General features: G+C 44.8%; 2 long non-coding RNA genes across 2 annotated transcripts in view; one reads left to right on the top strand and one right to left on the bottom strand.

The window, feature by feature from the left end:
• Positions 1 to 2,803, bottom strand: part of LOC146597009 (uncharacterized) — a 6,383-nt gene extending 3,580 nt beyond the window's left edge. The window contains exon 1 of the long non-coding RNA XR_014895583.1: positions 2,504 to 2,803. This is a non-coding gene — a long non-coding RNA (uncharacterized LOC146597009). The remainder of the gene's footprint in view (positions 1 to 2,503) is intronic.
• A 36-nt stretch (positions 2,804 to 2,839) lies between these two features.
• LOC146597008 (uncharacterized) lies at positions 2,840 to 11,580 on the top strand. Its single transcript, XR_014895582.1, has 4 exons — positions 2,840 to 3,136; positions 4,357 to 4,566; positions 7,019 to 7,187; positions 10,962 to 11,580. It is a non-coding gene; the product is annotated as an uncharacterized LOC146597008 (long non-coding RNA).
• Positions 11,581 to 27,462: the final 15,882 nt, after the last annotated feature.

Genomic DNA, 27,462 nt, shown 5'->3' with positions numbered 1-27,462 from the left:
TGCCAAAACGTTTCTCTCTAGAGAAACATGGCTTTTCACCCCCAAACATTTGGTTTTATAGAAAAAAAACCCCCTTCTTTCCTTTAAACTTTGCTTTTTATATAATTCTGCCCCCTGAGCCCCTCTGGAATGGTTTTAATGGGTTACATAGAATTTTTTTGCTTTCTATTTGTTGAAGAAAGAACTTTTTCACAGGGGATATTGGGGAAAAAAATCCTACGTTTTCTGGTGAAAAATAACCGCCAGTTTTGCTCACCTCTATTTTGGCTTAGATGAGGCTCGTTAAAAGAGAGACCGTGCTCGGGGCTTGCAGAATCTTGCCTGGCTCATATACAACCATAGCACAAGGGACAGCACAAATTCAACGATTTTATCTCATTCCAAGTCAGAGAAGAAAACACGGAACTAACAGAAAGAGAAATGCCTGCTGTCCAGCTGGACAGGGCTTCCCCGGGATTGCGCTTTTCCCCAGAGCCGAAAGGAGCCGACGTTTGGTTGGGAAGGGTGGTTTGCCGGCGCCAAGCSGGACTGAAACACCCAGGGAAATAGGTCCGAACGCCCCTCTCCGGTTTTGAAGCGCGGCGTAGAAGCGGCCGCCAGCAGCGCAGCCGTCGGCGCGGCGCAGGCGTCCCCGCGGCGGGGCTGGTCCCCGAGCCCGGGGCTGAGCCYGGCGCCGGGAGCGCCCGGGGGCAGCGCGGTCCCTTGCTCCTGCCGAATGCTCCGTTTCGCCCCTTCCCTCCCCGAGAGCAGACGGAGAGGCAGGACGGCTCTTCTGCAGGGGCTGCTACCGCTCTTGAACGAAACGCGGCAGCAGGCYGCGGCCGCGGGCTGCAGCGAGGAGCCCGGGCGGTGGATGGGAGGATGGCCAGCGACCGCTGGAAGAGGGGCCCCGAGCTGCAGGGCGGCCTCCGGCCTCGGGGGATTTCACACCTCCCCTGAAGGGGCCTTGAGCAGCCCGATCGCGCTCCGAAGCGGGCAGCTTTCTGCAGGTGTGCAGCGAAGCTTTTCCTTGCTTTCCTCGCCTGCCTCCCCCTGCCATGCCGCGGAGGAGATCCGAGCTTGGAAGGCGATGTAAAGCTGTTTAGTTTGGCGACCCACGGCAGCGTGCACGGCTGGGAGGGAACCGTGGCGGAGGCCGCTCGGGGGAAGGCACCCCAGCCGCGATGCAGAGCTCGGGCTCCTCCGCAGCTCCTGCAGCCGGGCGGGCCGCCGCGGGGACACGTGCACCTGGCCACCCGGCATCTCCCCGTGCTCAAGAGCCGTCTCCCGCGTCACCCGGCCCGTCCTTCCCTCGCTGGCGAGAACCAGCGAGTGCCGCGGCCAAACCTGCAAGCTTGCAGGTGTTGGTTTCTTGGGCACTGACGCCGTGGCGAGGTGACAGCAACGCTGTAGGCAAGCGTGGAAGCAAGGCACGGGGCCGCAGAAAGACTCCTGCTCTGCAACAGTCCCGATGCCCTTCCTGCCCGCAGCGTCCTGCTCAGGGAAACTGGTGCAGAGCAGTTAGACTGGCTCAGGACTGTGCCTGGTGAGCAGACATGGGTGTTTTGAGTCTGTGCAGGACTTTAGGTGCCTTTATTCAGCGCAGATGTGTTGGGACAGGTTTCTTGCCCAGAATGCAGGCCAGACCAGAGAAGAGTCGGCGGCCTGCGGCTCCCTGCTAGCGCAAAGCCAGCGCAAACGCGGCGGAGCTGCCGGAGGTCTCCGCGGCACGTCTGCTCCAGCGGCTCCAACTTCTCCGAAGTGCTAAACCCTCCTCCCCCGGCGTTATTTCCATACTGAGCTGTGGAGTGACAGACTCTAAGATAAGGTGCTTTTGTTTCTCMGCTGTGTTTGAGTTACCATTTGAAACTGCTGTGACAGGCCTCAGGCTAGTGCGGAAATTTGCTACAAGTTCCCATTTCGCAAACGTGTTGCCAGTCAAATAGCCTCCCTCCGTCTGAGCCTGTTTACTCTCTCGGGGATCTATTTTTAAAAGTTATTAGCAGATTACTGGTTTTCTATCAACCTCAGGCACCATATCTCCCAAAGATACCATTGTACTTTAATAAGGTGCATTTGATAATCCTCAGATAAAGGCACTGGAAGTGGGGGGGAGGGAGGGGGAGAAACTCTTGCACTGATTTATCTAAGGGATATGGGCTAGAAAAGGGTTAAATATACTCATGTTTCTAAATGGCTGAACTACTGTATGTTGTAGTTTTCAACTGCAAATCATCTTTAATAGCAGACATCACGGGATGGCTCATTACATTAAGCTATTTTTCATGCTATCTCCTGTAATATCCTTTAATCCAATGCGTTTCAAATCACCTCGGGCTAAAATAAGAGACATAGCGATGTAATAGCCTAGTGTATTAGTGGGTTAATTGCCCTGTTGTACTCTCTAGTAGATATCTCTGGAATGAGTTCTATATTAATTGTAAATTGCTTAATACATTTAACTCCTTGAGCAGCTTGGCCCTGTGCTACGTCTTTAACGAACGCTGAAAGTTTCAAGCGGTACCTGGTAGTTTCCCTGTGGGCTGCAGCACAGCGCGTCTTGCCCTGCCTCGGCAAGCTCCCAGCGCCCGCGTCCGCCGGTCCGCGCTCAGGAGGAGCCAGCCCCGGGTACGGAAGGGAAACCGCTGCCTCTGCCTSGGAGCTGCCACGGTCGGCTCCAGCCCTCGCGTCCGCGGGAGCGCGATCCAGCACGGAGCTGGGGCTGAGCTGCGCGACCTGCAAAAAGCACAGCTCAGCCCCTGCCTGCAGGGGGGCTCCGGATTTGCTCCCTTCTCCGTGGGATCGAGGCAGCAGTGCCGGGAACCGTGCGGGCTCAGTACGCTACGCCGCGGCCGCCCCAGTGTCGGGCAGTTGAAGATACTGCAGAGGAAAGGCAGGGACGGCTTAARTAACACACGCAGCGTCAGCCTCTCATCTTGCCAGCGCCGCGGCCAGAAACGGCAGATGACTGAAACGTCCTGCGTTTTGCCAGAGGACCCAGCCGTGGGCCGCTGGCACACACAGCTTCCCGAGCACCGTCAGTGACGCGCAGCAGCGCCGTCTCTGAAATTGCCTTTGTAGCACTAGGCAGACGTGCACAGATTTGCAGTCACTTTTCTGAAGATTGGACTGTAAGTGTCACTGGTCTGATACACGGGTAGGTAACGCCACTAATTTCTCTGGATTGCTCCCATTTCTATCAGTAGGGGTGAAAGGAGGATCAGGCAGAGCAGAGTTTGGGGAAGGCTGTATAATCTGCAGCGGAGACATTCTTTAGGAATTGCTTCTGGGACTTTCTAAAAACCCTCACAAGAATGCTACGGTCAATTTAAAGGAAAGGCATAGCGGATAAATTTTGAAAAAATTCTGCACTTTTTGAAAATTAACCCCCCCCCCCTTTCTGAAGGTGACAACCATTACTTAAGAACAGAAACGTGGCGGCAGTGGCGATGAGGGGACGGCCGGTCGGTGGTCTGGCTGCGAGCCGGGTGCATTGGCAGTCACACCTGCCTGAGCTACCKGACCTGCGCTGGGGACCACAGGCTGGGCCCTGGCGCAACGGGCCACACCACAGCACAGGAACTGTRTTGCAGGTCTCTCTTCCTAATCTTATGCCTAAAGTAAATATAATATTCATAAAGATGTAATTCAGGAAGCCTTTTAATAACATGCTTAGCTTTAAACATAYGCTCAAGTTCCAGTATTTTTAATGGAGACGTGTTTTAAAAATAAGTAGATGCTTTCTTGAACGCGCCTTTCAGTTGAAGCCTTTAACAGTACCAAAGCTTTGCTTCTGGGTTWGTCATGGGAGATCAGCTAGACCTTTCCCATCGCTGACCTCCACGTGCACAAGGCTATTCCGGCGGGGAGCCGCAGCAAGCGGGCGGAGGGACGGCTGCAGGAGGAGGAGCGCGCCTGGCGCGGGGCAGGCTTTCAGCCCACGCCCGTTCGGCAAGGTTTTCCAGAGCAGGCTTCCATATATATGTACTTGCATATATAATGTGGAAGTATGTACTACAGTCTACTTCCATAGGAGCTCACGGGCAGGGACACGGCCTTCCTCCGTTTTCCACCCGGAGAGCTCTGATGTTGCTGGCCAAGCTCCCACAGAGCAGCTCCGAGAGTGACAGGCGGGCCGCGAGCCCCGGCGCGCTGTCCCGCCAGCCGGGCGGGCTGCCCCTGCGCGCGTGCGCGCACAGCACCCGCCTTGCTGCTAGTACCCGTCTAATCCGTCATACAGCTTCATATATAATCACTGCATAATAAAACACCCAAGTAGGAATTGCCATCCCTAATTAGGGAATTTAAATACACAGCTCTCAAAGATGGAGATTTGTTTGGAAATTAAGTGCAAATGATGCTTTTTGGCCTTTGCAGTGGAACGGAGGGACCCGTGAACCAGGCTCAGCCTGCTCAGCCGGGGGGACGTGGTGACGCCCGCAGGCAAGGAAAAGCGACTCTGGCGCAGCTGAAGTCTACTGGAAATTACCCTGGAAATCAGCATCTCARCAGCCTTGGGCACAAAGGCAGCAACCCCGAAAGGCTGCCTGATTCCGGTCCCCTTTTGGCTGATTTTTTTCCTGTAAGGTAACTCTACTGACTTCAGTGGAATTACTCCTGATTTATACCTCAGTGAGTGAGGGGAGTCAGCCGCACTGGGCAATTTTGCTGTAGTATTTCCTGTGCATATTAACATTTCTGTGCATTCACCTGAAGAGCTTGTTTTGGCTAACAGAAATCTCTTTCCTCTATTTTAAAGCATAATATAGAGATACTCGTGAGACATTCTCTATGAAATTTTCATAACTTCTAGAGGAAAATTTCTGTGAAACAAGSGAGCCAGTTGTTCTTTGAAGGAAAGACACGAAGTGCTTAGGCTGCTGGAAAAAAAAACCCCATCAAGTAATTCTGTATCTATAAAATAGGTGGTAATGCAATCTGAGCTTAATTTTGATGGCAYGCTGTACTTCATAACAGTGACAACACCTTAAAAAATGTAATGAAAGGACCTGATTTATTACTGAAATAATCCATTTAGCACTCCAATAAATAAAGGGAGAAAATACAACCAATGTTTCGGGAGATGGAAAAAAAAATAGAAAAATTGCAATGCATAGCTGTTTTCTGTAAATGCATCCAGAGACTGTGGCCACAGGATGTGGGGTTGGGGTTTTTTTGAAGACAAATATAAATTCAAAGTTAGATTTGAGATTTGGGCTTGATGTCTGCTCTGCATTTTCATGGACTTTTAAACCACCATTCCTATGACTCAGTAACACAAGGACCAGTTGTGACTGGCAAAGGGGAGGAGAAAACGCTGACGCGCTGCCTTACAAATATTTGATTTTGAATACGCGTTCGTAGCTGTTATTAAGTGCAAAGCAAACATATTTTCCCCTCCTGCCAAATTTGCTTTAATAACATGACGTTACTTCTGCAAATTTCAACTCCAGACTCTCCACCTCCGTGGCGCTTGGCCCACGGCGAAGCCCGGCATGTTTTATGCTCGCTCTACACTGCATCTATTAATCTGTTTAATATGCTGCTGAAGCCGGCAGYGGCCGTGACAGCCAAAGCGCTGAAGCGCCGCGCGGCAGGTCTGCTTGCATGCCGGGCAGCGTCCTGGGCGCGCGGCACCGTGGCTGGAGCAGCTGCCCTTGCGCTACCGATGCAGAAAACCTTTCCGGCATAAATGTAGTCAAACTGCAGGGTGGGCTGACGGAGGAGGGCATGAAYGGGGAGCACCGTGGATGCAGAATGAGGCAGGAAGAAGGAATAAACGGCTTGCACGTGGCTCTTTTTTGGGTAKATTTTGCTGCATGGCCCCGGAGCATCCTCTGCCGGCAGCGTCGCGTGTGCGGCGCTGAGGCTGGAGGAATGGGGCCGGGCGGCCGCGGGGCTTCCCGCGGGCACCTAATTGGCCTGTTTGTTTTGCAGTAAGTGATTCCTGCCTGTCTTGGGGTGGATTGTTTTTCACACCATTAAATGAAGTTCTGCCGTATTGATCCCTGTTTTTCCAATTTGAAGCCTGAGAAGTGATGAAGACATTTTCTTGTTTCCTCATGTACTTTTCCCTCAGTTCATTTAGGTGACCTGTCTTTAGTTCCTTGCTCTGCTCACTGTAATTGCTTCTTCAGAGTAATGTTACACCRTAACCGCAGTACTGCAGCCCGGGTACTCCTTTACGGGAGGATGAAGGAAGGTGAGGCTGAAGTCATCAACCAGTGTTAACTGTGGAAGGTTTTTCACAGATGACATCTCAATAGCAGTGTCTCCTGCTGGAGCATGAGTAAAATAGTGCAGAGCACGAGGGCAGGACCATGGGACATCCTCGCCTCTTGAAGCTGCTTCTTAATATTTCACTTAAGAGATGGTAACGTTGTGGTGTGTTATTTTCCTGCTGGCACTGATAACATCATTTGTGTCCTTACCTTTGTGAAAAATTTAAATACTTCAGTTTGCATTAGATTTGGCTGGGGATCTACTGTTGTTTAGCACTAAAATGAGAGCTGGAGTTTTTTCAGAAGTGATCGATAGAGTGGGTGTTGAACTTACGTTTGAGCAGCAAGTTTAATTAAGGAGGGAGCAATGGTTGCTCCATTGTAGCATCACTTGCAATTAATTAAAGCATAAGGCCAAACCTACTGCATATACACAGGGAAGTCTTTTGGTTACTTCAGCAGGCTCCAGACTTTACTAGCAGAAACCAGCAGAAGTCTGATGAAGCCTGTAGAAAACATGCTAGGTTGAGATTTTTGTATATACCACTGAGCTGTCCTACAAAACCTGGTGCAGCTGGACCACACTTGGCACATGTGATTTAAGAAGTAAAGCAGGTATTCTTGAGGCTCTACAAGGCTACAGAAAACTTTTATTCCTTGTCTTTTTCTGGTATTTTTGCTTCCTGGTTCACATGGTGATGCATAAAACATTCTTCTTTTAAGGAACTTGCTGTTGCTTTGAATTCTTATGAAAGTGTGTTTTGGTGGTTTTGCAATAAATACTGGAGCACAGCACTTTATTTTACTTCTCATTATAGGAAGGGAGTGAAGCAAATACTCATAAAGAGGGAGAATTGGCAAATCCTGTGCTGGGCTAGGGGAATGTACCTCACCTGTGCCATGTTCTTGAGGAAGCCCAGCCCTCCTCCTTGAGTGAAAGCAGCCAGGGGATGTGCAAAAGCCTGGCCAGTGTCCAGCACAGCTCAGGTAAGTGCAGGTAACCAGTAGCATGAGTTTATTTTTTGGTCCTGGAAATAATGCTGTCAAGGCTGCAGCTGCCTGGAGCCTGCTCTCTGGGTCTGCAGGCTCTGTGAGTGCAGGAAGGCGGCTGGGTGCTGAGGCTTCTGCAGTATCAGGTGTAGAGGCTGGTCTCAATGTGCACTTATTAAGAAGATGATTAATCTATTTGTTTTGCATTATTGCTATTATTATTATGCACGTGTGCCTGGATTATGCAGGAACTTTACTGTACAAATTGTGTTTGCTTGCAGCAAGCACAAAACAAAGGAAAGAATTCTTTCCTTTAAGTATCTTCTGATCTCAGTGGATGGGGAGTGCTAAGAGTGTTGTCTCTTTAGGGCAGAATCTTTCTTTTGTGCTCTTGACATCTGCTGTTGTGGTACCTCTGCTTCTAACTGGCCTTCCAAAGTGTTGTCACAATGCCAAATAATATATAATATAGACARGAGATAGGGAAAGGGGTGCAGTAGAGAAATATGCTTGTGTCAGTATATTATCCCAAAATAGCAAAAAATACAATGTGCAGTTTGAGAACATGGTATCATAAAGATATTTGGGGGGGAAGTTTTGGAAATAACGTTCTCTGAATCTGAATGGCACAATCCACTTCAAAAGGGTAACTGTACCAGCCATAGTAAGTATCAGAAAATATATGAACAAGGAGGGTTTAATAAGTTTATTTCTCTTCCCTCCAAATATAAAATCCTTGTAAAAAGGGTAAAAATTAGGAAAGGTGGTAATTTGCAGAGATAGGTCATCTGTTCATCACCTGAGTGATAGGAGAGGTGTGTTTTTTTTTTTTTTTTTTAATTTTTATTGTAAACTACCTCATGACAATTGGTGATAAAAGAGCTGAGCCTTTCAAAAATCCATTTTAATAAAACACCATATGACCTCATAGATATGCATAGGATTTAGAAATAACATGGATTTTAATGAAGGTACTTGAAAGGTATGGTGCCATATTGCAATTTTATGGAAGATCTTAGATTAATGAAATTAAACGTGAACTGCATTGTTTAGATGATGAACTTAAGGTCATATCTGCAGCATTTGAAAGAGAAACCTTGAGTGGAGGGTGTAGAATCATTGATTTAGACCCTGGTAGACAGCTGAATAGCAAGCATTGAAGCATGAAGGTAAATTCCCATATTTCATTGTTAGAAGGTTAGCTGGTGGCTGCCAGCTTTTCAGTGATAATCACCAACCAATTCCACCCTGTTTCAAAAAAGATTTTGCCTTTGTGTGCTAAGACACTTTTTAAAACCATTACTGTTCAAAGCAGGGGCACACTGTTTAAAGAGAAGCTATTTCTGCAGAATACAGGATGGCAATGAGTTGATGCTGTCCTTGGATAGTGATGCTATTAAGTTCATTAGGATCATCATCCATTTAAAATGCTTATAAGGGGAATTTAGACTGTTTGCTGTAGACCCTAGAGGCACCTCCTACTGCAAGTCATATCTACATGTCACCAGTAATTAGCTCTTTTGCTTCCGTAAGATTTTTTTTTTCTTAAGAACACAATGGCCCTTTCAGGTTGAAGTACTGTTTTCCTCCCTGCGTGTGCRCACACACAYATGCACACAGCATGCACATGTGTTAAACTAATAGACATGAATTTGGACAACAGGAAAATCAGGAATGAAATCCTCAGGCCCTAAGAATAAGTGCTAATGGAATGATGCTGCCAATTACTGTTTGAGAAGAGTGGTGTCACAGGGAACAGCTCATGGAAATGGACGGATGAGGGGAGGAGAAAAGATTCCTATTTGACAGTTTGTCATTAAAGGGAATTTGTCAAGGATGTTAAAATTAGATCTAACTGGGCCAGATCCTCAGATGACATAAATCAGCCCATAGACTTCATCCCATGATCTGGCCACATATTCCTCTTTGTTCTTTCTTCATCTTTATTATCTGCATTGTAATACTGCCTGGAAGCTGCAATGATGCTTTAAGCTCCATTGTCTTAGTGCTGTTCAAATGCAGGAAGAGAAGGTATTTCCATGGTTTTTATCTGTTCTGCATGTTGTGTTTTATTGCTTAAAACATCCACAGGCTTTACAAAACCTGCTAAGCAAGTGTGGGAGATAAGGACCTTGCCCAGACTAGGATTTAAATGGTGATATTAACATCTGTTAGACAATCTGTATTAATTGACCTGGTTTTAGTGTGGATAAGATGAGCTGCTTTTCACAACAGCAAAGTGAGCAAGTYGTCTTTAATGAGTGCTGTTGCATACCAGGGTGAGAACGCTGAAATGGGAATCCGTCATCCGGCCCTGCTGATCAGAGATGTAGTAATACTTAGCAGAAATATAGTAGTACCTAGTGGGAGCATTTAGCTTCTAGAGTGGGCTGCTAGGTTACAGAATCACAGAATTGGGTTCTGGGGGGTGCGGGAATCCAGCTGAGTGCAGGAGAGGGTGAACCAGAAAAGTATACTCTCCAGTAGGAGAAGATCCTGCACTTCTGGGTGTGTTCTCTTCCCCCCTGAATTTTTGTCAAGCTGAGCTCAACTCTGCCACATCATGAAAACTGTCTGAAAGCTGCCAGCAAGGAAAATAGAGAAGAAGTAGTGTTAGATAATGGTAGTTAATGTGTTATGATCACTCCTTTCATTAAAAACTTCCTTGTTCTCTTCCTGGTGTACACCACAAATGGCTTGTACATGATTTATTTGTGTGTGTTTGGGGAAGAGAGGCAGAAAGAATAAAGTCTTAGACTTCTAAAAATGCAGTTGAGAGATCTGGAGACATGATGCTTATTAAAATAAATGGAAGCTGTGTGTCTAAATCCCCTGGTTGTCCTTGAAACCCTTGTTCCCGATATTTATCTTGCAGTCAGTTCCAAACGGGGCATTGCATACCCCATCTGTAGTGCACAGCTAAGTGCAGTGGYGATAACACCAGTTTATACAGGATCACAGCAGGGCCAAACCCAGCTGTATGCCAAGTACTGCTTAATGTCCTGAGTAAGCAGAGAATGTAATGGAACTGAGCATCTTTCCACGAAGCTCCCTGTAGGAAGAAGTAATAGTCCCACACAAATTAAGGGAAGCTGACTGCCCTCTCCCATTTCCTTTGGGAAAGCAGAGGTTTCTGGTTTGTGCAGCTCTTAGCCTCAGAGAGGGCAACCCTGCTGTGTCCAGCTCTGTGCAGGTGATTTGCTGAGCTTTTAATAGATTCATAACTTTCTGTCCTGTTGTAAATCTCCTAACAAATATTTTTTCTTTTTTATAAGAAACTATTGGCACTGGCCACTTCAAAAATGCTGACCCATTAAGTCTAAATAGGGAAGTTAGGGCATGTTAAATATCAATTGATTATGAAACCCGTATTAATTGACGTTTAGCAGCTCCACTAATGGAGAGGAGCTCATTACATAGCAGTTAACCCTCAATGCATATATATTAAATAATCAATTAGTATTTATTTAACATACAATAACCTCCCTATTAGAGCTAAATTAAAAGCCTCTTTATGGAGGGCCTTGCAGAAAGCACTGCACTGTGCTAACCTGATGCCAGAAATYTGCATGAATCTTTGTTACCTCCAGTGCCCCAAGATAATTTTAATGTATTAAAAGACAGGGTAGAGAGGTAGTGCTTTCTGCCCACCTCTGAGGAGCCTGYGGTCACACAGGCCCCCACAAAGAAAGCCTCAGCCCCTGAGCTGTATGATGGAGCATGAAAGAAAGGTACCCAAAATACACAAACTTCCTCTCAGTTCTCCTGTAGGCAGATCCCACTTCTGGCAAAGGTGAGAAGATAKACAACGAAGAACAGAAAGTCTGAAATTCTTTGAAGAGAGACAGAGAAGGTTGTGCTGCTTTTTCCTGACCACAGAACAGGCAGCAGGACCTTTGTCGTGGGCCAGGATAACCCTTTACTGCAGCATGTGCCACCACGTTATCCCATCAGGGATACCAGGAGGCCAAGACGCTCGGACACTGCACACCATGAAATACAAGTTTACCACATCGGACTGTACTGGAAACCATGTTCTGGCTATGGATCTTTTTCCCATCCCCTTCCAAGGCCCTGCAATCTGGTGACACAGTGCTGAGATTACTTTCAGCTCGAGATATAGACTGCACTGAGGTGACTGTTAGGGGGTAARCGAAGGCTGGGGAGATGCTGGATGGGTTCAAACTGAACCAAAGATAAACCTTGCTTCTCCTCCTGAGCCTGTCCAGTGTCCTCCTCTGACACAATTACAGCCTGTAAAAATGCAGTTTTAACACTGCACTACTGTGTTATGAGCAGAATCTTCAATTAAAGCTCTTCCCTAATGATGGGAATTGTGGTTTTGAACAACGAAAGGTGAGTCAGGTTTGTTCCCAATAAGCATGTGTCCAGCCCTGCGTTTCTAGACTTCGACATAACTGTCACAAGTGCAGTCATGCTGGTCCTGCAGGCCGGGGGGAGARTGCCAGAGAGGATGCTAGTGTGAAAAAGTGTGTGAATTGCTGCTAATATGGTCAAAGTGTGATTCAGAGATCAGTCAGGTGACTGGTGAGAGAGAAACAGGGGGACTCATACACAAGTGAAAGATCTTAAAAATAGAAGTTTTTTTTCTTTTTTTAAATATAAAAAGAAAGGAAAATGAGGACAGAGAGAGATGGGCAGATAGCAAGACAATACWTAAAGCAAGAAGTGGCGTGGTCAGGCAGCAGACGTGGCACAAATTGCTCATAGTTCAGAAAAGGAATAGGAGAACTAAATTGCTCCAGATGAATGGCCTTAGCCTCTCTAGTGTTATGTTCTGTGCTGTCATTTACATTGGCATGGCATATTAAATATCAGCAAATGGATTTACTCCCATCTTTCTCTGGCATAAAGCGGTGGCAAGGGAGAGTAAAGCAGAGACCTGTTCTGTTTTCCTTGAAATCTATGTGAGATTTATACCTGGGTCTAATAGGCCCAGAACCTATTTGAGGTTGAATTATAACACTCTTGCCCTATGTAATAGTCTGTTTTCTGGTGGGAAAAAACTGGAAAATCAAGCAGTTTCTCCAGAAGTCAATTTTGGTTCTCAAAATGGAACTGGCTTGAGAAATTGTCATTGATCCACTTCTGAACTTGGAGCAAATTTCCATAAAAATAATCAGATGCTCCCAGCTGCTGAAACTTGTAATCTGGCATGATTTGCTGGGTGGGCCTGGAGGGCTGGGAGAAGGAGGACAGAGCAGGTGCRTACACTGCTTTGGCTTTCAGCTTCCTCCTCTTCATCAGACAAATGCTGAGCAGGGAGTTATGCGAGGGAGGGAATGGGAGATGATGCCTTGGTAACAWCTTGATGAGTAAATAAAAGCATATTCTTTGGCCTGATTCTCAGCTGATGGAAATTGCAGCAGCCCATTAGCCTCAAAAAAAGCTTGATTAATTTAGGCTGCTGAGAAAGTATATTCCCTGGGCATAACCCAGGGAATGTGGTTTGATCTAAACCCCCTGGAAATTCACAGGAGCTCTGAAAGTGGGGGAGCTGGGTGTAGGGTGCCTTCCTCCCGCTCAGCTCTCCTGCACACAGAGCAGAAGGAGAACTTGGGCCTCTCCTGGCTGCAGGGCACCAAATGGCTGCAGTGGTGAGGGGATCCTGGAGTAACAGGCACATGGCAAAAACAAGCAAATAACCAGGGATTTGAAACATCAGCAGGCAGAGTTTACTGAAGGGATAAGCAAAATAAAACTGGAGGTGAATGGTAATGCTGTTTGAAGGGTGATAACGAACCTGATAGAAAAATTGCTCTAAGCGTTTTGGATGTCGTGAAAGATCTGAGTGGAATTTTATTGTGAAAATTTAATTGTATTTCAGATCAGTTTTACTTTTCAGCTCTGCTCTGGAGTGTAGTGCAAGCATGTGTCTGTGCTTGCCCCCTGAAGCCCAGGGAGGGCTCTGGTATTTGCCATTCACTACAGTAGAAGCAGACCTCTGTGGTCTTTTTCCTCCAAGGACAGGACCAGTCATTTGAACAAGTGATGGTCACCTGTATTCAAAGGTATAAGATGTGTTTCTAGCACYTGCAATAAATTACTTCCTTTTTCCTTACAGTTTCTGGAAACATTCCCAGTCCCTGGTGCATTCATCAGGATTGTTGTATTTCTTCTGCTGAAAAGAGGGAAGTTACCTTTTTCTCCTATTATTTATTAGCATACAGTAGCGCAAGGGACTGCACCAGGGAGTGGAACCCTGTTGTGAGAGGCACTGGGTAAACACACCAGAAATGATGGTGACAGTCCTCATCACAGAGCATTAGCAGTTCAAACAGCTGTGTCAGTCAAAGAATTTAAGAGAAGGGATGTAACATAAGCAAAAGCAGGAATGTGACATTTTGCAAACTTTGAGTGAGGTGTGTGTGTGTGTGTGTATGTTTAATGTTGTGGTCATTCTTTAAGTATCTTGAAGGAAATGCACATGAAACTTATCCTGGATAAGTCTACGTGCAGGCTAAGTCTGTTGAAGCTTTATGTTGGAGATGTAGAAATTTCTTTCTCATGTAGAAAGAGATAACCAAAGGGCTTTCCAAAATTTGAAGAAATTATCCAAGGCCTCTTTTGCATAAGAGCACAGAGGATATTTCATTGAGCCCTAGGGACATGGAGTCCTGTGCTAATCTATTAATAATAAGCAGAAAGAAGTAATAAAACTGAAGCAGTGGAGTGAGAAAAAGATACCATTTTTTTTCCAAGGTAAAATTTTGGGGCAACTAGAACTTGTTGTTGTTTCCTAAAACAACCAATTTAATCCCGCCACTCTGCTAGAGCAACATTAAACCTAGGAGATTTTTGGCCTAATTTCCTAGACTTCTTATTATCCTGAAACTTTGCCTTAGAGAAATGATAACATGGAAGGAATTTCCTTGGGAAAGAAAAGAGCAAAGGATGTCGCAGAATTATTTTAGTTAAGCTGGCTGCAATGCTAAAAATGAATTCTGGGGCAGGGCAATACAGAAAGTCAGACAAGAATATTAATTCTGCTCCCAATCATCCAAGGAGTTCAGTCATTGAAGTCAGAAGTCAATTCATAGTCTCTCTCTGGTTTCCATGGGCTTTGGGGAGGCCTTGCCACTGCTAYACTTATCTGCTAGATTTGCCTGTGACTCTTCAACATTATTAGTGGAAATAATTTCTTCTATGGAGCAATAGTTACCTCTCAGCTGTGGATTGCTCCATCATCCATCGTATCTTTGCTTTGAGGCAGCACTAAGGGCTGTGCGCTTGGGAAGCACCTGACCTGAGGTGTTACTGATTCGTTTGCCCAATTAACCGGACACAAAATGCCCATCCTAAGCTAATCATGAAGGCCAGGCTTCTCCTAGTGAAACTATTCTCTGAGGACTCACCTCTGCCRTGGTGTCTTCAAGGAACTAACTCATTAATTATGGGAGAGGAGTGCTTGGATTTATATTATACATGACATAAAAGCAGAGAAAGAGATTCCAAGGCTGAGACCTATGTACCAGCCCTATTGCAATGCTGTGCTGCTTGACCCCTTTCTTGTCTCTCTGGCTCCCCAGGGAGTCAGGAGACTTGACTGCCCCCAGAGCAGCTATATTCCCTTGGTGGGGGATTCTCCTAGGCCTCTGAAAATCCCAGTCGAAGCACGAAGTACCTAACTTTATTAAGAGACCACGGTACAGCTGCAAAGAATAATTAATTCATATGTGTAATATGCTATGAGGTCTGCAGCTAGCAGGCATTAGGGCAGAGTAAAAGGGTTGTTTTAGCTGTAGGATCTCTTATGCCCATGTGGGGTGGCTGGCAGCACACATCCYGACTGATTTAAGCTTGCTAGGCTCTTGTTTTGGCTCTCTGAAKCACCTGAGCTGTCTTACAGTACTTGGCCATAAACTGCAAGGCCCAAGGAAGATGTTGCTTGTTTTCTAAAGGACAGGATGAAATCACCCCATGTGTGTCCTCTGTCTACTGTCTCTCTTGGCAGGGAAAACATAAGTGCCTTTCCCCACTGTTTTATTTACTGGTGTTTCTCTATATTGTAAGAATAGGATTTTTTTTTTGTACTTTTGTGTTTGTGCGTGAATCTGTGTAGGGTAGGTGTGTGTGTGTTTAGGAGGTTAAAAAAATTTCTTGCTGTCAGCAAGGGATGTTACAAACCTGCTCTGACAAGGCTGGTTGTATATTTACAGTTGGTGAGAGCGAAGGCTTCATCAATCTTCACGCTTTGAAAGGGACAGGCCCGCTCCCATGAGCACCTGCTCCGGGAGAACAGCTGAACTGTGACTTTCCAGGGAGCTAGCTGTAAATTTTAGCCATTCCCCCCGCAGCCCACGCATGCTTGAGCTCTTTAACCTTCCCAGGCTGGCAGGAGTCCCAGCAATCAGTTTAGTGCAAAGACTGGGGTTCTTTTTAATTAACCTTTTGTTTCCCACTGCAGGTGTTTCAAAGTTTCTTAATGTTAAAAAGGAAGAGGAAAAAATTGTTTGCAGAGGTGCATCCACTCTCTTCCACTTTTCTATGCTTGGTGATCAAACAGAACTAGTTTTTCTCATTTCCCCTCTGCATTTGCCGCCAGCACGTATAACARTATCTGCTGGGAATAGGCAGCACGGATTCCCTTTAGGTGTCTGCAGAAAGGATTCCTAGGAGTGCATTTTAGTTTTGTATTGCAAGGTCACATTTCCTTCCTTCATGAGGCAGCCACTTTTCCAATCCACCCCTTTTTCTCCAGGCAACTTTATTCAGACACTTGACTTCCTCAGTGTGTTGATGTTCTGTTTAATTAGTTTGGCCTCTCGCACCCAGGCTGCCCAGCCAGGGGAAGTTTGATTACAGTCTTGCAGAATATTTGTGCTTCTGCAACCTCCAGTTTGCCCAGAGCTCTYATTCAATGAAAGAGAGAAGAACCTCTTCTACAACTCCAAAGAGGCCATCAGATAGGTCATGGCATTTACTGTCTTTAACTGTATGGTGGACAGCAAGGCCAGTGAGGAGACAGAATTTAGAAAATGCAGTAGGAAAGCATGAGGATGGGATGTAGATGAATCACACTTGGGAGATACAACACTATTCCTTGCACTTGGTTTATTTCTGGTAGGCTGTCCTATTAATAAGGTTAATGCAATAAGTTATATCACTTACTAACTCTGGTTAAGTGTTGACCAATATTTTCTGGTTTAAGGCTCATGGTGTGAAAACTCAACTTATTAAAATTCCAAAATGCTTCACTTTGGGAGAGAAAGATTCATTTGCTGTAGGGAAAGGGCATATTGTCCTATTTGATCAATAAAATCAGTAGTAGAACAGCGAACCACTGTATCTCTAAGAAAATTCATATGCAGAGATTTATCACAAGGAAAAAATAGATTTAAACTCCACTTAAAACAATAAAATATATCTTTGAGGGAAAGTTTCAGAATTTTCTGTGTAAGAGAATAATGGTTTCTATAATTTAATAGGTGCTAAATTTGGTGAGGAGTGCCAGCAAATCCATTTCACATAATGATATTTTATCTCCCTTGAAATGGTCATTTTCATGAATGCCTTTTTATTGGTTCCCTTGTCCCATGAACTGTCCAAGGTGGTGCTGCTAATACTCAAAAGCTGAACACACAGATGTAGGGGTAACTAGGGAAAGCTATCAGTAATGAGGAGACAAAAAATGGGCAAGAAATGCTTGACAGTTAAATGTGCTCCCGTTAAGTAAGGAGAATTTCTACTTTGATCCTAAGGGCTATTGCYCTCTAGCACTTACTTTTGCAGGAGTTAAGGTGGACACAAGTATTATAAATTGGAGAGATGATCTGGGAGGAACTTCAGGTGAGAATAACATTGAGGCAAGTGGTCAGCCAGCTGCTAAAGTGGAATAATAGTATGAAAAGCCTGAAATGTAGAAAAAAGGGGGTTTTCAAAGAAGATCTGACTGGAAGTTTCAGCTAGAAAAAAAAATTTTGCCCTTGAGTGAGAGATTTTCTTTACATAGGCGAGGGAAGTCTTTGCTGCTTGGTCAAAGGATTAATTAAGTCTCTTAGATATCTAATATCAAATTCACAGATTACACAGATTGCAGACTTCTTCCTCCTGTAAATCCATGGAGGTGGACAGGAACATTAGGAAGCAAGTGGAAAATATACAAGGGTAGGGGTATTTTTTAGGCTAAGATTTTTTTTTTTTTTTTAAACACCATGTCAAGAAATAATTAACTCAAGGAAATGGCATTTTGACAGAAGAGGAAGGGACCAAATGCTATAAGGCTGCCTGATCTGACCAGGCAAATGGACGGATCAGTTTAACCCAAGCAGTGATCAGACAATGCTCTGTGCTTCTGTAACACGTTTCAGCTGAGGATTTCTGATTCACAYGCTTTTCATTAATTAAACCCCCAAGCATCCCTGAGGTAGCTAAGTCCAGGTCTGTGACAGAGCCAGGAGTAACAGTAGCTGGATGTATTGATGGCTATGGTCAAACACGGTAAATCAGACTTGTCTCGTGTTAATCGGGATGAAGTGTTCCTTCAAAAACTTGCATAAATATTTGGAGGAAAAAGTGTCCTTTTGGCTCACTCCAGCTGCCTGATGCCTGATTCAGGAGGTATCTAAACAACTTTTAAGCACTTATCATCATATTGCCTCAAGTCAGCAGACAGCAGGGACTACAGGAAAACTGAGAGCTTTGCTTAATAAAACTACTTATATCTTTCTTTCAGGAAAATTGCCCGTTACTATATAGAAGACTAAAATGGGAGCCTAGATCCATGTTGGCAAACCAGCCTTGGCAAGAGCTTGCTGTTCACCTCTGCCGAGCTGCTGCAGGGCCTTTTRTTGCGTCCCGTATCAGGCCCTTTTTTAGAGATATTTTCTAAGCCTGTGTTCGTGAAACTTTTGAGGACGAATCTGCTGAAGTCCCACTAGTGCGCCGGGAGCGGGCCGGCGGCCTCCGGGCTGCCACGGAGCCATCTTGGTGCCAAGCCTGGCCAGGGCCCCTGCCCTGGGGGAAGGTCCCCCCCCTCTCCCCGCCCCGCTCCCACTATCCAGGACTGGGTAATTTGTACCTGGGATGAAAGGAAAGGAGTCCAACAACGGGTCCCAGCGGAGGGCCAGGGTGCGCTGCCCTCGCTTGGGGCTGGGCACGATGCCCACAAAATGGCCGCCCCTGCCCGACTGACTCCGGGATGGCCTCTGCCAGTGGGGACTCGCTGCCCTCCCCCCCCCCGACCGCCTCCGGGAGGGCCTCTGCCGCCRGGGACTTGGCAGGAAGCATGATAACTGTGAGGAGGGGAAGCCTCACGGGGAGGGCCGGTGCCTCGGGGCTGCAAGGAGCCAGGGCGGGAAGGCGAAAGGCGGCGGGATGGGAGCTACCGCCCTGTCGCCTGCCTGGCAGCGGCCGCGTGCGCGAGGCCTCCCACGGCGGAGCCGCTGCCGGCCGGCCGCCACTAGAGGCTGCTCCATACCTCATTAAATAAACACACAAACAACAATTAATCAAGGATCTCGGCGCACGCGGGGTGCAGCGGTGGTGGTGAGGCCCTTGAGCTGCTGCGTCCTGCTGGGTGCTATGGCCAGGCTGCCGCGTCTTCGCCGCCGCTCCCAAACGCGACGTGGCTGCCCCGACTGGGGAGGTTTTGCCTCAACAGAAGGATGCAGCAGCACCCCAGGAATCTGTTCCCTCATTGGCTTAAAAAAAAATAAATTAAATTAAAAAATACGTTGAGCTAAATAGCAGCCCTGGTGCTGCGTCCGCGAGCGTGCCGGGTGCTGTCAGAACACGTTGGTGTGCTCTGGTACTCTGTGCCAGGAAAGCTGGGGTCGTTACTAATCTCGGTTTTGCGGCGAGCTGCCGCTTTCGCAAAACAGTATACAACTTCATTCAAGCATGGTGCCGTCGTCGTCTGCCTGGCACTCCGGGCTGCTCAGTGAGGGAACGTTTTATAGGCTCAGCGTTTACGGTAAGTAAATACTAGCGTTTTCACCAGCCTCCTTCCTCCTCCTCTTAAAGCTCAGAGTTTATTTCTGCCCCCTCCTCCCTCTTTCGACACCAACTTGATCCTATTAGTCTGCAAAATTATAGGCTTGCTGTAAATCTGGCAGTCTGAGCTAAAAAGAGCCCACAGCAGCTACACTCAGATTTTCATTTGGTATTTTTCATCCGTGATGTTGGTCCAATTCTTTTTTTACACTGCTCTGAAAGGGGAAAGCTAGAAAGCCCCATCCATTCCCTGTTTCTGTCTGTCAGCATCTGTCATGCTCTGTGCGCTGTTATTTAAAAGCAACTACAACAACAGACAAACCAGACTATATAAAGAGATTTCTCTCTCTCTCCCCTCATATTTAGCATCCCACAATATTTCTTGATTAGCCTCACTGTGCTGCTATGAGTTAGAGAAGTGCTAGTATGCCCATTTTGCAGAAAAGTGTGCTGATACAATTATATCTGCCTAAGTGGCTCAGGTTGCAGCTGGCCCTCGCTCCAAGCGTGCTGTCTCTGTGGAGGGCGGATGCTGGCTCACGTTCRGACTGCTCCAGCCGGCTTTTCTCCGTGGGAAGCTCATGTACAAGGTGGGCCTCGCTAGTGCTTTACTTCTGACAGCGTTTCATGCCATCCACGTGGCTTTGCAAATTCAGAGCCAAACGAGCGCAGATGTGTGGCTGGGAGGTTCTGACYTCTTTGCAAGTTCTGACTTCTTTGCAAATTAGCACCACTTCTCTGAGGTGGCTGTGAATGTGTTTTTTGTGGGTAGCTAGGAGGGAAATAGAGTCACAGATACRTTAAGCAGTTTTCCCATTTGACTTGGGGGGAGGGAGGAAGAAGAGAGACCTGATACATCAAGTGTGAGAAATCCAAACTTGATGTCCCAGTTAGGGACGCTACAGAGGAACCATTGCCTGGGCCTGGACATAAAGGCACTGTGAGCCCTCTTATCTGTTCTTGGCAGTGCTAGTGTTAGGCTGTGCTACCGTTCAGCCTTTTAGTAATTTTATGGAACTGATATTTTAAGGCACCAAAGGGAACGATGATGTTCTTTTGACATGTGAGATTATAAAATGGTGAAGTGTTTGTTTGCATGGCATGGGYTGGTAATGTCTGTTTTAGAGAGCTTGTTGTTTTATTACCTGCTTTTTGGTGGAAAAAAGTGGAATCATAGGAACAGCAGAATTATTATTATGTATTTTGTTGCAATTAGGTCTGCTTTTTATGAAGGTAGGTAGCCAGATGGATGCATGGATACGCATGAGTGACTGCAAAGATAAGACAAAAGTATGSGATTTGCTTGCCGAAGCTGAGTTTCTACCAGTCTTTCCTGGGTCCATTTCTGGGATGCTTGTTTGCTGAGAACGCCAGTGATTTTCTTTAATGGAGTATGAAAAGCATGCACTGGGATGAGGAAGACTTGTGGACAGACGTGAACGGATGGCTCGTGCAGGCAATGTGAGTTCTCTTTCAACAGCTCATCACTGCAGCCATTGTGCGAGTTTGCTCTCCTACGCCTGTGAAGCAGTGCTTGTGTTCACCGGAGCGTTTGGGAATGGAAGTCTCCCAGGCTCAGTTATGTGGTAGCAGTAACACATGTAAGCATGTACGTGGTTCTGAATCTTTTTGCGTATAAGGTTTTCTGTAAAAGTACACAGGCATGTTCAGAAAAATAACACTCTGCTGGCTTATGTAAGTACTGTATGTTTCCTCGCCAGGTGTTTGGACAATGTGATATTTTGCTATAATGGGTGTCCTTTTCCCATAATCTGTGTATTGTTTGAGAGAGTAGGTTAAATTCTGCCTCTAGGTATACAGATGAGTTTTTATATGAAAACTGAGAAATCTTAGCTGATGAGGTGTTGTAGTTGTGCAGCTGGGGGGACWATTAAACCCCTGGTTAGCAATAGCCATATAGGCATCGCTCGCTCCTCCTTTCCCTGCATGCTGTTTCTGCATTGTGAAATATTCCCCTTGTCTTCTGTTTCTTTCTCTCCTGGAAAGACCTCCTGCAGCATTTGCTGCGTTTATAGCTTTTTATGGGACTTGCAGCTCTGGAGCTTCATTGCCACTCCGTAATCATCATTAATTCTCCTCTTTTTATAGTTTTAAAAATGTACATGCTCTCCTCTTCCAAACTCTGTAAAATACCATTAGTGTGTCTTGGGATGATCATATTTTGTTTACAAGTGCCTTGCTATTGTAAGCCTCTGTCTTTCTATGGTACAGTTACCAGAAAATGGATTAAAAATTAAATGAACATATTGCTTTGTTTGTTTGTTTTTAATGAAAACTGTTTTCTAATTAGTTCCCTATTTGATCAAGGATTGCTTCTTTGTTAACTGTGTGAGTTTTTTGCCTGGTTTATGGTTCTTTCTCTGACGTGATAGCTTCAAAGATACTGAGTCAAGTGTTTGTTCATGTTGTGACCTCTTGAAACTGCATGATAAACCACACTCGCATCTCTTTCCTAGGGCCAGCGCATAGAAACAGGCCTGTAAACTAAATTAAAACCACAGCTATAGACATGTAGATATTTGGTGTCAGTGTGTCTCACTTCTTAGGAGAATTTTGGTCCCCTGTTCCAACTGACATTCAGTCTTTTGGTTACCTATCCACCACTGTGCATATTACTCATAGCCTGGTGRTCTTTGCTAGAAGAGTTCAGGTATGTACTGAGATAGATATGGCCTCCTTTGGCTACTGCTCTTGGTTTGGATCTTCCTTTAGTACTCTCTGTTCATCACTGTCTTTCCACAGAGAAACTGGTACAGACGTTAGATGAATCATGTTAAGCAGGAAAAAGCCATGACTTCAGCAATTCTATTTGTAGTGTATTTTCAATAACCAGCTTCCCGATCACTTCTGTGAAAATATCACAGTGAAGTTCTTGACAATGATGAGGATTTTTATTGAAATCAGTCACTTTTGGCTGCTTATCAGAGGGTAATGCTCTGATCTCCCCATAGAGTGTGTGGATTGGAACTCCAGTGCCTGTAGATGACCTGAAATATGTAAGCTTTTTATCACACATATTGCATTTTATGCTGCTTTTCTCCATTTAAGTAAAACGTTTCCAAGCTACTGGCTGCATTTTCAGTRTTGTGTGTTTTTCACACATTTTCAGTGTGTTTTGGCACTCAGGTGAAAAAAATGTACAAATCTTATGATAATGATGTTCCTGGTGGCTGTGACACTAAGTGACCCACTGCAGTCTGATACTCTGCTGAGTTTATGTGGCAGTTGTGGCAAATTAGATTCAATTAATTTGGTTAGCAATGTTAAAATTGATTATTGTCCATGAAAATGATAATTGAAAGATCAGTTATTGATTAACACAAACCAGGATTCCATCTGTCTCAACATGGTTGTAACTTCTATGAAAAAAATCACTTTTGGTGACACCTGATGTTTTGGCTGAGAAGTACATTCTCTTCATTTGGTGCATTGTTCCAGAGTGGATCCTCATCTGTCTTTTTTCATGAGTCGAAGAAACTCGTCTGGATGGTAAATRTGAAATCTGTACTGACCTCTTTACTACCAACACCTATTCCTTCATTTCTTCTTTGTGCTGTTGCTAACTAGACATTGTATCTGAATCCTTAGAGCTTCCTCCCTGCCTATTTCTAGGTATCAACAGAACRATTCATCAACGATTCAACACTGCTTGGATGGAAAGGTGGAAAAGTATTTCAAATTCTGGATTTCTTGAATGGACTGAAGCACTGTTCTCTACTGCCATCGTCTCAGCCAACCAAATGTAAATGTCAAAAATATTACTATTTGGTTATGTTTACTGTTAATAGCAAATGTAATACACATTTCCATAATTAGTATTAGCATTATTATTACACTTACACTAAGAAGCCCCAGCTGTAGTTTCAGTCTTACTTTGCTAGCGGCTGTACAAAAGAGTTAAGGAAGTCTTGGCCGTGATGAACACGATTCATTACTTGCATCGGAGTGGAGAGAAGGAGTCAAGCTGTAATTTTGTGTGCAGGTGATCCCAGGTAATTCATTGACAGTAGTGATGTTGCTCCAAACAGACACCACAAAAAGAGAGATGAATCTGGCTCCAAGTGTCTCTCTAGCACATTTCTTTTGCAGATTGCTATTATGTTTTATCCCCATGTCTTCTATGGAGTGTCTTTGCTGCTGTACCTTGCAGCACCCTGCAGGGACACAGTAAGGGTATTTTGCAGAGACAATGTCTAGCTTTGCATTCATCTCTCTAAGGAGAGAGTACCTATGATGCCATTTTGGCCTGCATTTTATTATTGTTATGTGCAAATAACAGGATCTGATGATTGAAATCTACTATCTGGGAACTGAAATGAATTGTTTGCTTTCTCATGAAATGTTACTGTTCTGCATTTCCTTCTCCTTTGAATGCATACACACATGCATGCATGCACACAGACACATTGGGTATCATCATACAGCAAATTGCTTATACACATGTAAGCAAATATCTTCTCAAATCATCTCTTATCACCAAGTGGGGTGTGGTGCTTGTTGTTCAAGGGGTTGAGGTTGCCTTTCAATCTGCCAGGGCCAGGCTGACACCAAAAATAAACAGCATAAGCCTGGAACGGTTGTCACAAGGGGCAGAGAGAACTTGTCAGGCAGGAGTGTGTGAGCCGGCAAGATGATAATGTGGCATGACACTTCTGAAATGAGACACCAGTTGCCATGGTGAGGAGTCAGGAGGGACTATCTCTCCAGAGGCTGAAATAAAACATGCTTTAAATGATGTTTGATTAGAATTTAGATCATGTAACTGAGTGCCTGGACCCCTTCCCCCCCCCCTTACTTGTTGTCGCTGTCGTCTTTGGCTGCTGGCAGAGTTCGCTTTCGAAGAAGGGGTTGTGGGTCCAGAGCAGCCCTGGCTGWAACCCCCCCTCACTCCACCACTTCCAGCATGCTGAGAGGTTACTTAGTTCCATGCCCAGTCAATTATGCTCCTTGCTAACTCTGCTTGCATTTTCCACTCAAGTCCATCATAGTTTAAACCAGTTAAAAATGATTCCCTCTGTTCTGAAAAACAGTTAATCAATAATACCCTGAGAATATTTCTTGTCTTCGTTTGCTTTCCCTGACTTGTCTGCTCAGGGTATTCGTCATCTTGTTAATATATATTAAAAATACAGCCCAAGAAGGCTTAGGCAGGCTATCCTTCTCAGACTGTTCTTATTAAAGGAGGGTGTGAATGTCCGTGTGTGTATCTGTAACAGTCCGAGTGGTAAAAGGAACTTGAAAGAGAGAGAATGTTGGAGAAAATGCAAAATAATTGTCATTGTGGCCTTGTAAATGGAGTGGGATGTTTTAAAAGTAATTTTTGCTTTCTTTGCAGTTCTATATGCAACATACCACTAAATGTATTTTTCATGTCTTTCCCAGTAGAAGCAGGCAATAGAAGAGCTGGTTCTGGGCTACAGAACTTTCTAATTGTGTAGTGCTAGCTGGGATATCCAGACATTTAAAAATATGCAATGTCTGGATAAATCTGCCAGGAAATAATAGCCATCGAAAGCAAGCACTGACTGAATACTGACAAAAGCGTTCGGCAAAGAAGARCAAATGTACCAAGGTCTGCTAATTCCAAGATCAGCTAAGGGCCAGCTATTCATTGATATAAGTCAAGTAGCTTAGCAGGTGCTAACACACTTAGTACCAGGGCCTACAGATTTTTGATGTCATCTCCATTTGGTTGTAAGTGGAAGCTGTTAGAATACACGGGATTTTTTTGGTTGCTGGAATGAACTGTGTTTGATAATTCACTATTGGAAATGGTTGTGAATCCACATTGGATAAATCAGTGCAGAAGCTGGTGTATTGGAGATATTTGACTGAAAGAAAGAAAGGTAAATGATTATGGAGGTTCCACCGTAGCCTACACCAGGTGGAGATTCTTTGTACACTCTAAGATCTTCATAATACCGTGGACACGGGGGGGGGGGGGGGTGTTGCTAATAAATGGCATTCTTACCTATATACTGCAAATGAGCTTCCCCTTTACCAGCACATTTAAATTGTGGTCATTTGCTTTGGTAATTGAAATAGTTACACCAAGCTAGTGAACGTGTGACTACAAGCACGTTTTTCTCGGCTATTAAAATCCCTGTGCAACACCATGCTGATTAGAGCCTCTATTGTGTGGATTTAGAAAAAAAAAGACTATATAGTGGCTATGCATGAGATGGAGTGTATTCTAGGAGTCACAGGCTGCCCTGTAATTTATGAGAGACAAAGAGGTACATTAGATATTGTTAGAATACATAATAATCCTCTGGCAATAATTTATTCAGCTTGCAAGGTTAGGATCTCCATAATTCTTGGTTGCACTCTAATGAAGACTACTGATGCTTATTATATATTTTTGTGTACATTAGAGGTACCTGTGAATATATGGATGCTGTACTTGCCTCCTGCTACCCCACTACTCATGGAGCTGCCAGTGGAACTATATTGTGTAGACCATTTGTCTAAATAGCCCAGGAAAGTGCATCAGCTGYATTGGCCTCTTGTCAGAGGTTCTCTGTAACTTTGCACCCATAAAATCATCTTCTGCAGATTTAGCCTGCGTTTCTCACATTAAGGTCACCCCTGGCTCAGGGGTGACACAGTGTCATCAGGAAGTCATGGTCTTCAGCAACACATGCTGCCCATCTGCAAATCCAGTTAACAGTCACACACACACCCTCARTGTTTTGAATTGGGCACTCATAACTGACTGATTTGTTAGGGGTTGGGATGGTCTGGACTGAGAGGAAAACAGAAGGGAGAGGGGAAAAAAAACAAAACTTTCCTCCTCCAAAATAAGTAACTTTTCATAAAACTTTTGCTCCAAAATCAGTTTATGATTCCACCCATAAAATCATTTCCAAATGATTTATTACCATCTGAAGTCCTCTGCAGAAGTTTGGGAACAGTAGATGGGTTCTTTGAGCTTCACATCCAAATTTACTAGTGACCACTAAAGCCAAATGAGTGAAGGATATCCATTTCCTCACTACCATTTGTTGCATTGGCCTGAGGGATTAAAAAAATGCAGGTCTTTTATTTAGTTTTACTGTCAGCAACAATTTTGATGTGAGTTCAGTTGCTCAGTTTGGAGTTCAAAAATCCAGCCTGAATATAGCCACTTGGGGTTGTAAAGCATCTTCAAACTGCTGTGCTGCTTGCCACATATGTGCGTGGAAAACTGCCCAGGGACAGTGACAATCATTGCTGGGTCTAAATACCAAGTGTGGGGTGGAAGTAAAGCCAGAGGAGAAAGGGAGAGTCCTTTTTGAAAGACCAGCAGGGCAAACTGAGAGTGTGTAGTGGGAACCTTTCACTTACTGAAGGCAGCACAGACCTCAGACACGAGTGGCCCAAGCATCAAGTATGTGCTCTGATGCTATGGAACAGCAATGTGGAAAAAGAATATCATGGGTTGGTAGGGCAGAAGTAGGGAGMACATACAAATGAAGCAATGGGCCATATCATGTTCTGTGTCTTGCCCTAGAGTAAAAATTCTTGGTTCATATAGTCCAGAAGGAAGAAAAATAGTGATATTCACAATGCAGTGGAAATAAGCAGGGAGATGAAGTCATGAGCTCAATAGTAAGAGAAYTAGATAAATCTGTGGAGTGGTGACAACGTAAGAGGAAAGAGAAGAAAAAAACAGTATTTTAATGGGGAAGCCTTAGAGTGTCAGTCTATATATGGGTGTTTTTTTTCTTGAGCTGAAGACTTGCAATCCTGCAGCATCATCTTATACCCAAAATATATTTTTTCTGTTTGGCTGCTTGCAATATGTGTTCTGTTCACACCATGCTTAAGAATTGGTGGTAAGGAAGAGGTTAAAATTATTTAACTACAGGGCTTTTGGGGTGCATATTAATTATGTATTGCTCTATTTTATCACTATAGTGCACTTTGTACAGCAGTTTCAAAAATGCTTTAAGTAATATTTGCTATGCTTCCTGCAGTCTAATCTGCCAAATAATTTAGGTTATCCATGCCATGGAATTCAGTTAACACTGACGTGGAAATTAGCCATGAAGTGCTGGAAGATCCCAGCGCTGCTGATTGTAGTTGTCTGATAAGAGCACAGGGCTATAATGATTTTATACAATGTTTTCATCTAACAGTCAGTCTGTTTTTGAAGTCGGCATTTTCATCATGTAGAAACACATTTTGATTCTCAMCACCAGTGAAGAGTCATGAGAAAAGTCATTTTTGCAGGCTACTCAGYTGCAAATTATAATTTTAAACAATAGATTCTTGTAGCAATGCTGTGTCTCTTTGACCTTGATTCAGGCAAGAT

The sequence above is a fragment of the Rhea americana genome, unplaced genomic scaffold (assembly GCF_003343005.1).
Source record: "Rhea americana isolate MKP2758 unplaced genomic scaffold, rheAme1 scaffold_194, whole genome shotgun sequence".
NCBI classification, from domain to species: Eukaryota; Metazoa; Chordata; class Aves; order Rheiformes; family Rheidae; genus Rhea; species Rhea americana.
Note: the sequence above shows the minus strand (reverse complement) of the source record. Positions and strands in the feature narration are given on the sequence as shown.